Source organism: Manis javanica, chromosome 1 (assembly GCF_040802235.1).
Source record: "Manis javanica isolate MJ-LG chromosome 1, MJ_LKY, whole genome shotgun sequence".
Classification (NCBI taxonomy): Eukaryota; Metazoa; Chordata; class Mammalia; order Pholidota; family Manidae; genus Manis; species Manis javanica.
In genome coordinates this window covers 241798022-241808163 of record NC_133156.1, presented here as the reverse complement: position 1 = coordinate 241808163, position 10142 = coordinate 241798022, and positions in this window count along the sequence as shown.

The window sequence follows — 10142 nt, the reverse complement described above, 5'->3', positions numbered from 1 at the left end:
CTACTTTCCTTCCTGGCATCACCTCAGATGACTTGGTCAGAGCAGGAAGAAATGCTTACAGACTCAGTGATCCAGAAACTTTACTCCTAGGAATTTATCCTAAGGAACTAAGAAGAACAGTTGTGTGTACAGTATGAAGATACTCACTGCAGATAAGCAGAAGTCATGTACATTCAACAACAGGAGGAAGGCTATGTAATGTAAGAGGCATCCATGAGATGAAGTATTATGCAACTATTTATAATCACACTTTCTCAAGATATTTTATGGAGTAAGAAATTATCATGATATATGTGCAATTTAAAAAATAGCACAAATGTAGTAGCAGCTTTGGATAAATTTCTAGAAACACAAAACCTACTACACCTGATTCCCAAAGATATAGAAAATCTGAATAGACCTATAACTCATGAGATTGAATCAGTAATCAAATAAATATTTCCCACTACAGCAAAATACTGTCAAACAGAATTCAGTAGCACATTGAAAAGATTATGCACTATAACCAGGATGGATTTATTCCTGGAATGCAGGGTAGTGGTTCAACATATGAAAATAAAACAATGTAATATGCCTTATCAACAGAATGAAGGATAACAATTGACGTACGAAGTCCATCTTGATTGATATACAAAAAGCATTTGACAAAACTCAACACCCTTTCATGATAAAAACACTCAGTTAGAAGGGAGTACCTAAACATAATAAAATCCATATATGAAGAACTCACAGTGACCATCATGTTCAAGGGTGAGAGATTGAAAACTTCCCCTCTAAGATCAGAAACAGAGCAAGGATGCCAACTTTCACTGCTGATGTTCAACACAGCACTGGAAGTTCTAGCCAGAGCAATTTGGCAAGAAAAAGACACCCAAGTTAGACAGGAAAAAGTAAAATTTTATACCTCTGAAGATGATATGATTTTATATGCAGAAAACCCTAAAGATTCCACACACACACACAAAACTGTTAGAAGAAAATGAATTCTACAAAGTAGCAGGATACAAAGTCAACACACAAAAGTCAACTGTATTTCTGTACACTAACAATGAACAATCTGAAAAGACAAGTAGAAAAATAATTGCATTTATAATACCATCAAAAGAGTAAAATACTTAGGAATCAACTTAAACAAGGAAATGAAAGACTTTTACAATGAGCACTATAAAACATTGCTGAAAGAAATTAAAGAAGACATAAATAAATGGAATTGCATTCCATGTTCATGGATTGGAAGACTTAAAGTATCAATACTACCCATTAATTCAATGCTATTCTTATCAAAATCCCAATGATGTTTTGGCAGAAGTAGAAAAACTAATCTTAGAATTCATAGGGAGTCTCAAGAAACCACAAATAGTCAAAACAATCCTAAAAAAAAAAAAAAGAACAAAACTGGAATATTTGCACCCCTGATTTGAAAATTTATTACAAAGCTATAGTCATCAAAAGAATGTGATATTGCCATAAAGACAAACATATAGACCATTGGAATAGAATAGAGGGCCTAGAAATAAACCCTTGCATATATGGCAGAATGATTTCTGAAAAAGGTACCAGCAACATTTGATCATGAAGGGGCAGTCTCCTCAACTAATGGTGCTAGGGAAAACTGGACATCTATGCACAAAAGAATGAAGTTGGACCATTACCTCACACCATGCACAAAAATTACCTCAAAACAGATCAAGAACCTAAATATAAGACCTAAAACAATAAAGCCCTTAGAAAAAAAAGGACAAAAGCTTCATGACATCGGGTTTGACAATGATTTTTTTGGATGTAATACCAAAGACACAAGTAATAAAAGAAAAATAGACAAATTGGGCTTCATGAATTTCTTTTAATTGTGCATCAAAGGACAATACACACAGAATAAAATGGCAACCCATAGAATGGGAGAAGTATTTGCTAGTAATATAGCTGATAAGGGATTAACATCCAGAATATATAGAGAATTCTTAAAACTCAACAACGCAAAAACAGAAACAAAAGCAAAACCAAATTCAAATATGGGTTAAGGACTTGAATAGACATTTATCCAATAAGCACATGAAAAGATGCTATCAGTAATCACTGGAGAAATGTACATCAAAACTACAGTTAGATACCACCTCATACACATTAAGATGGATATTATAAATAAAAAAGCAGAAAACAACAAATGTTGGTAAGGATGTGGAGAATTTGGAACTCTTGTGCACTGTTGGTGGGAATGTAAAATGGTTCAGCTGCTGTGAAAAACAGTATGTTGGTTCATCAGACAATTTAAAATAAAATTACTATACGATCCAGCAATTTCACTTCTAGTTATATACCCAAGATATTTACACACCCATGTTCATAGCTGCATTAGTCACAGTAGCTAAAATGTGGAAGCAACCCAAGTGTCCATCAGCAGATGAATGGACAAGCAAAGGGTAGTATATACATACAATAGTTTATTGTTCAACCTTAAAAAGGAAGAAACCTCTGTGATATGCTACAACTTGGAGAACCTTGAGGGCATTATTAGCATTTGTCTATTTGTCCCCGAAAGACAAATATTGTATGATTCCACTTACATCAGGTACTTAGAGAAGTCAAAATCATAAAAGACAGAAGGTATAATGGTGGTCACCAGGGGCTAGACAGAGGGTAATATGAGAGGTTAGTGTTTAGTGGGGACAGAGTTTCAGTTTTACAAGATGAAAAGAGTTCTGGGGATGGATGGTGGGAATACTGCAGAAACTGTGCCATAGCCCCCCTGTGGGATATTATTCAGCATCAGAAAGGAATGAACTACTGATACATCCAGCTTGTATAAGTCTGCAGGGAATTATGCTGAGTGGAAAAGCCCATCCTCCAAATTTACATACTGTATGCTTTCATTTGTACAGTGTCCTTAAAACGACATATTCTAGAAATGGAGAACAGAGTAGTGTTGTCAGGAATTAGGGACAGAAGTAAGAGAGAAGCAGGCCTAACTATAAAAGGGGAATGTGACACATCCTGTGGTGATGGAAACGTTCTGTGACTTGACGGTGTCAAAACCAATAACCTGGTTGTGATATTTCACTGTATTTTTGCAAATAATACATTTGGAAGAAACTAGGTGACAGGCACACTGGATCTCTCTGAATATTTATCTTATCTGTGTGTGAATCTACTTTTTTATCTCAAAACATTTTTAATAATTAAAAAGCAAAAATAATATAAATAAGTGAATAAGTAAATAGGGGTATCAGTTATATTTTTCTAGACCTTTAGCCTGAGTACATTGTACAGCATAACAAATAACTGAGCACTACTATACACAGAGTACTGTTCTAGCCGCCAAAGATAAGGCAACAAACAGCAATAATAAAAAAGCAAAAACCACACTTCAGTTTATGCACCTCCTTTCAGATGGACTTAGTAGTAGTTTTTCTGTCTTAATGATCAAAATGTTTGCTGAGTTTGTTTTCTGATAAGAATGTCATGACTGTGGATTTAAAACAGAACACAAGTTATAAACACATTTATTTACAAATAACCACAATTACTCAGAAGCACACTGCAGAATTATCCTCGGACCAGATCTGTTTACAGAAACACACCTCCCCGTGCGCTCACTCGCCTTCTGTGACAGACGCGGGCTATAATGCATCTTCAAGCGTGGTCATAAAACATTTGTTTGATTAAAATAACACTGTACTATTTTAATGAATTTCTTAATAGAAGGTTGTATGTCTTTTAAGTTTATTTATTATTGAATCAATTTTGGAAAAACTTCCTCCTCACTCAATTATGAGCCAATAAGAACATGGAGATTCTATCCTTGAATTTGTCAACCATTTAAAACTCTGCAAAATGAGAGTGATCCCAAGTATTTTGATTCCAGCTATTTTATGCAATATTTATCACCTACAAATGGTAAGTCATTTAATTCCTATGGGGACTATTCTGTAATTTGCAGTTAACTAAAGGGGAAAATGTTTTATAAGTGCATGTGGAAAGCACTAATGTGGCTAATGCCTTGTAATATATCATGATACAGATAGAAATTCAGAGATACACCTGCCTTCTTAATATATGTACATACACATTCATGTGTGAACGTGTATATGAATTGTGTATATGAGTTACATATTTATTATATACATAGTTCAGAGAAAAGAACACTAGATTTAAAATCATGAAGTTTATGTTCTAATTCTGAGTATTCTAGTTTCTTTGTCAGTAAAATGGGATAATAATATCTGCCTTTTCTCTTCTATACGGTCATGCTACAACTTAGCTTAAATAGTATAGATAGAGGAGGCTTTGGAAAAATAGAGAGGGTCTTCAAACATAAGCTTTTGTGCCTAGATTAACCCAAATAACTTAATAATTTTTGAATGACTAAATAAATCTTTTAAACATATAATTGGTAGAAAAGTGAGGGATTGTTAAAGATGTCCATAAATCACTCTCTGAATGTCTACAGGTCCTCCTGTGCCAATTCATTCTAACATTGCTTTGCTTCAACATATGAGCAACTGGGAGACATGCAAACTAATCTATCATGACATTTTGTTCTCTGTTATGTTCACTTATAGGGACTCCCTGACTTACCAAAACCCAGCCTAAAAATGACTAGCTTACTCTATTCTGGGAATAAGGTAAAGGAATAGGAAAAGCATAACTTCCCCACTTGTAGCATAACTATTCCCCTACAGGCACATTACTTGGAATTATGCTATTTAATACTAGCTCCAGTGCCATTACTGGTATAGTCCCTGAAACCACTCTGCCAGCACCAGAGTGTCACTGTCACAGTGATAGTTCTCTTTGGGCACTGTTTCAGCTACTTTGCTTATGGTTAAAACAGCTCTGGTGGTGTGGATTATCCAGAGTGCCATGATTACAGTCTCTATGTAAGAAGGTCTGTTTGGAGTTCTCTTAAAGTTATTTGCGGATGGACTTGGGAAACATGTCCATTTGTAATATGCCTATACTCTCATTACACAATATCGCTCTAACTGTATCATTTACAACAAATGCACTGCATTTAACTATATGACATAATAATATTTTAAAACATTGACAAATGCTTTTCCAGTGTTTCCCTTTCCTGTTTAGAAGCACCGACATCATTCTCTGCTCAGTGCTTCTGACGAAGGGGGGTCACGCATGAGAAAGGGACTCAGGAAGGCATTTCCCGGCATCTGGGAAGCAGTAACTCAGCCCTGGGCAAAGCGGGGAAGGGGAGGAAGTGGGTGGACTCGGGCAGAGGCCATGAAGCCGACACTGCACAGCACGTGACACTGTAGGAGCCAGACCTTCCTCGTTCCTTCCTGCCTCCAGACTGTCTTGATCCCCTGGACCTGGACTGGAAGAAGAATCAGAGGGGAAGTTAGCAGTGAGTGGATATTGAAAATAGTGGGCATTCTGGCTCTAGCCTCTGCCCCTCTCCCTCCAGCTGAGCTCTGGAAATTGAGGGGGGACAGGGATGAGACAAAACAGCATGAGAGGCTTGGGCTCTGAGACAAGAATGTCTGAGTGTCATCCCTACAGACCATCTCTTGGCAGGACACATGCGTCATGGAGCAGTACCTCAGGGCTGGACCGGGACCCCTGGTGGTGGGGAACAGGGCCCTGCAAAGACCTGCAAGGATGAATGACCAGGGGCCAGAGAGAGCAAGGACAATTTAGTAGATGCAGTGTAGGTAGATGACGACCAGAAATCCTCACCTGCCACCCTTTCTCCCTGTGCCTGATGCAGCGTCCGGGAACCTCGGATGCTGAGTAAGCCGGGGGCAGGAAACCCAAACTGAGTGAGCCAAGAAGGAGCTGAAATCCCTTCCACACACGTCAGAAACTAAATGGATATTTGCAATCAAGGCTGTCATAAACATCCCAGCACTCTTTTTAAGGAAGAATATTTGGTTACATACCACAGACTTATGATTTATTTTGCATTAAAACACATGTCTAAAGTCAAGAATTACATTGATTTTTTTGTATGAATCTCTTCTTATTTGTCTCATGGAGTCCTTTTTTATTGATTGAAGTACATTATTGAGCACCTATTATATGCCAAGTGCTCTGCTCCACCTTCTAATATATCAACTTGAAGAAAACCAGGAACAGATGAGAGATCCCCACATTTATAAAGAGGCTCTGTGCTTACTTTCACCGCCCATGGTGCTTGACAGTCGGTGTTAAGAGCCTTCCCCAAGGACAGTAAAACATAGGGTGTTCCTTATTATTCATATTATTCAAATGTACCAGGTCTGAGTCAGTGGGTGTGGAAAAGTAATTGCAGAGCATAAAGAGGCGCCCTTGTCCTTATATATAGACAGTATGATTGTGTCAAAATTCCAAAAGAATCCATATAGAACTATTAGTATATGAACAAGATACATCAGCAAGATTGCTGGACTTATGATCAACATATAAATATCAACACTGTTCATATACTAGCAATAATCAACTTGAAAATCTAATAGCAATAAATTTTCAAGAGAGAAAAACCAAGAAAATCCATAATATTCTAAGGTATCTGGTAAAATATCTAAAAGATATGTAACAACTGCATGTGGAATACTACATATATTTTGAAGGCTATAGATGAAGATCTAAATAAACAAATATATGACATGTTTACAGATGGAGAAAAACCATAAGATGTGAATTATCTCTGAAATTAAAAACAAAAGGAAACAATGCAACTAGAAATTATACATAGACAATGGCAAATCCCTAAATCTAATGTGAAAGCTAAATTATAAAGTTTTACCTTTCAAAGTTATTAATTCCACTCACTGCTGAATGGGTTCTTTGCCTTCTTTTATTCAAGGTGAGGAATTTGAAAAATGACATTATTACTTAATTGCTTTGTTTTGTTCTACTTATGATAATTCAAAGCTATGATATCAGTCATGTAAATGCATGGATTCAGGATTTATTACAGTAAATTATGTAAACAGTAAAGTAATTTTTCAAAACTGAGTTTTTAAAACAAAATATAAATTATTTTCTCCATCAAAACCAGTTTAATTTTCAATAGAACCATTGCACAAAATTGCTTCTTACTATTCTTGCTAATCAACATGAGGGTGGGCTAAGGTGCAGAAGATATGAGTATTGGGGGACCACAGACTTTGGCCTGGCATGATCCCAGGTCATGCCTGTTATTCTGACATAATTATTAATACTGCCCTTTACTTTAAAAAAATCTTCGTTTGGATGATCAGCTCTATGGTCACTCTAGCTTTGCTTTCAGTTCTAATACGTTTGTGTCTTTATGTAGATTAACCTTCACTGGGCTCAGCTTCCCATTTTAAAATGAGGGGTTTGACCTAAGTGACTCCTGGGTCTATTCAACTCTGTTGCTTTGATCCACAAGGAAAGCATGGGTAGATCTGAACAGTGATGTTTCTTATAGTTTCCTAGTTCTCAGGAAAACAAATTTCACCAAGAAACTCACAGAAAGGCTCCCTGAAATTGTTCCTTAAAACGAAAGTCACAACACTGCCCTCCAATCAGATTCTGGTGTGCTGACATGTGCTGGGCTCTGTGTGACTCACTCCTCTTGCGGAGGCTTGTCAAGAATGACAGAGCCCTCTCCACAGTCAGCTTTGTCCTGCATAAGTCTTTCAGTTAAATAAACTTCATTCCTCTTCTGTGGATGTAATTGGGGAAGGCGGTAGACAGATGGGGAAGAGCAGGAAACCGCATGCCCACCGGCGAGACTGGTAAAGGAGGGACACAGATTCCCCATTGCCGGAGGCAGGGCTGGTGCCCTGGGGCCTGTGTAGGAACCTCTCTTGCAGGAGGATTGCTGACCCAAATGCCCAGGATATTTGAGACCCTCAAAAGTAGTACAAGGGATCTATCTCTAAAGTATCTGCAGTATTTTGAAAATCCAAATGGAAATTGTTCATCTACTTTACAATGGTATTAACTTACCCAGACATCAGACTCCTGAGTGTCCAGCTGCATTCTGTGAGCCCAGTGTGATGGTAGCAGAACACGAGACAAAACCAGACAGAATATTCTATAACAGGGACCACTGACCTTACTCTATCCATGTGGGCAACACATTCTTACCTGTAAAGTGCAGATGTTACATTGAGAACATCTCACACCCTTCTGTGAGCCCTGCAGGTAAGGTCACATCCGGGGAACACGGCATCAATAATTACTCCTTCTTCGTGCTCTTCTCTACTACCCCTTTCAGGTGGCTGGGGCGTTGCTCTGGTCGGAAACACAGAACACCCTGTGTGTGCCACGGCGTCTGGTCCCAGCAGCCTCCGCTGTGTGCTTGCTCCCCAGCTAGGGCTTCCACTGCTGCTTACAGATGCTTTTGGATCTCGCCAAGGCATTTCCTCAGGATGCAGTCGCCATAAAATAATTATTTTCCTATTGATTTCCATCTGATTTACTCCAAAGTTTGCTGGATGTCTCCTTTGCTGTTTGCAGAGGTTCTGTTTCTGACCAACTAGAAGGAGGCTCTGAGCAGGTTGTGGGAAACAGCGATGGTTAAATGTGGCTGGGCAGGTTTGGAGAGGGTCTTGAAGGCCAGGCAGGGGAGACGTTTGAAATATAAGAAATAAGTCTCACCAGATGTTTCTGGTTAGGACAGTGACAAAATAACTGGGCCCTAGATAAAATAGTCTAATTTTCTTGGACCCTAAATTAAAGTCATATTTAAAAGGGACTTTTATTTAACCCCTTCACCTCAGGAAGAGGTGTGTTCTCCCACATGGTCTACAGAACTGTTGTAGGAGATATTTATGGGAATGCGCAGGGAAACAGGTCTTGGCATGAGATAAGTTTGGGAGATTGCCCCTTAATTATCCTTTTGTTATTAAGATTGCACAATAGCATTTTAAACAATCTGAGAACCTCTATACTAAAGAAATCCATTTAATTTTGTTTGCTACGCACCTTCTCACACGTAACTGTACTCATGCATGTGTATCATAAGACATTTAATGTTCTGCCAAACCCTGGCCCATAGGCCTGGCCAGAAAGAACAAGATAATCAGCACAAGTGACTTTTTGATGAGAAAAAAAGTTGAAAAGAGATAATACGTTGGCAAAGTCTTCGCACCTTGTCAGGGGCTGTATTTTCTGGACGTCCTCTCCTCCCCGCGCCCCAGACAGAGACGCGGCGGGAGCCGTGTCAGTCAGAAAGATCGGCATTCTTTCTCCAGCCTGCTAAAGTGTCTGCTTTGATGTAAGTCTATTTCCTCTTGCTGGATTTTATAACTTTTGGAAAAGTGGATCAATATCCCCTTCATAAAAGCCCATTCAATAATGAGAAAACATTGCTGTTAATAACTTCCTTTAATGACTTCTCTCACTGCAGTCGGTCACCACTTGGAGACGCTTTGGCCGCCTTTGCTTGGACCCGCCCTAGTCTCCATTCTCTTCCTTGGACTCGCTGGAAGGCAGTTTGAAGTGCATCAGAAATTAAGAAATAAAGGGGACAGAGACTTCCCGGTATGGCCGAGTCACAGTTCCTGCCGCAAAAGCAGAGGCCTGGACGTGAGGCCTTGGTGCTGGACAGAGCGGCCGCGGGGGCCGTGGAGCCAGCCGGCCTTCCAGCCCCTGGAGCCCCGACCTTGTCCCGCGCCCCACGGCTGCCTGTGGGGCATGGCACAAGCACCCTGCTTCCCAGGAATACCGTGGGGAGCCGGGCAGAGAGCCCCAGCAACACAATTGTTCTGTCTTAACAGGAGCCCATGTGTTTAATCTCCAGTCTAATGCTTCAAGTAGTGACATCTGAACTTGGGTGGGAGAAAACACTGGTGTCAGCTTGCAGTCACATGCTTAAGGCTTTAAAGGCATTGTGTGGTTGTTAATCTTCAGCAAACACGATTTTTGCATAATCAGTTGGCAGCTCACACATTGCCTGCGCTTGTTCTGAGAGGCCAGGCGAGGCTATGGAAACCTCATGATTTTGTCCATGGCTGGGCTACTGGGGAAAGGCGATGAATGGCTTAGCTCATTCGTGCTCAGTGGCCGCCTGCTCGCAGCTCCTGGGGCTCCGCAGGAGTTCAGAGTGTGGCACCTGACGGCCCTCTGAATCTAAGGGAATAAGAAGTTTCCCAAACCGATTAGTAAGAAAAGGATATCCATTAACAGGAAGGAAGATAATAAATTACCTGTACAAAGATTACTTTCTGAGT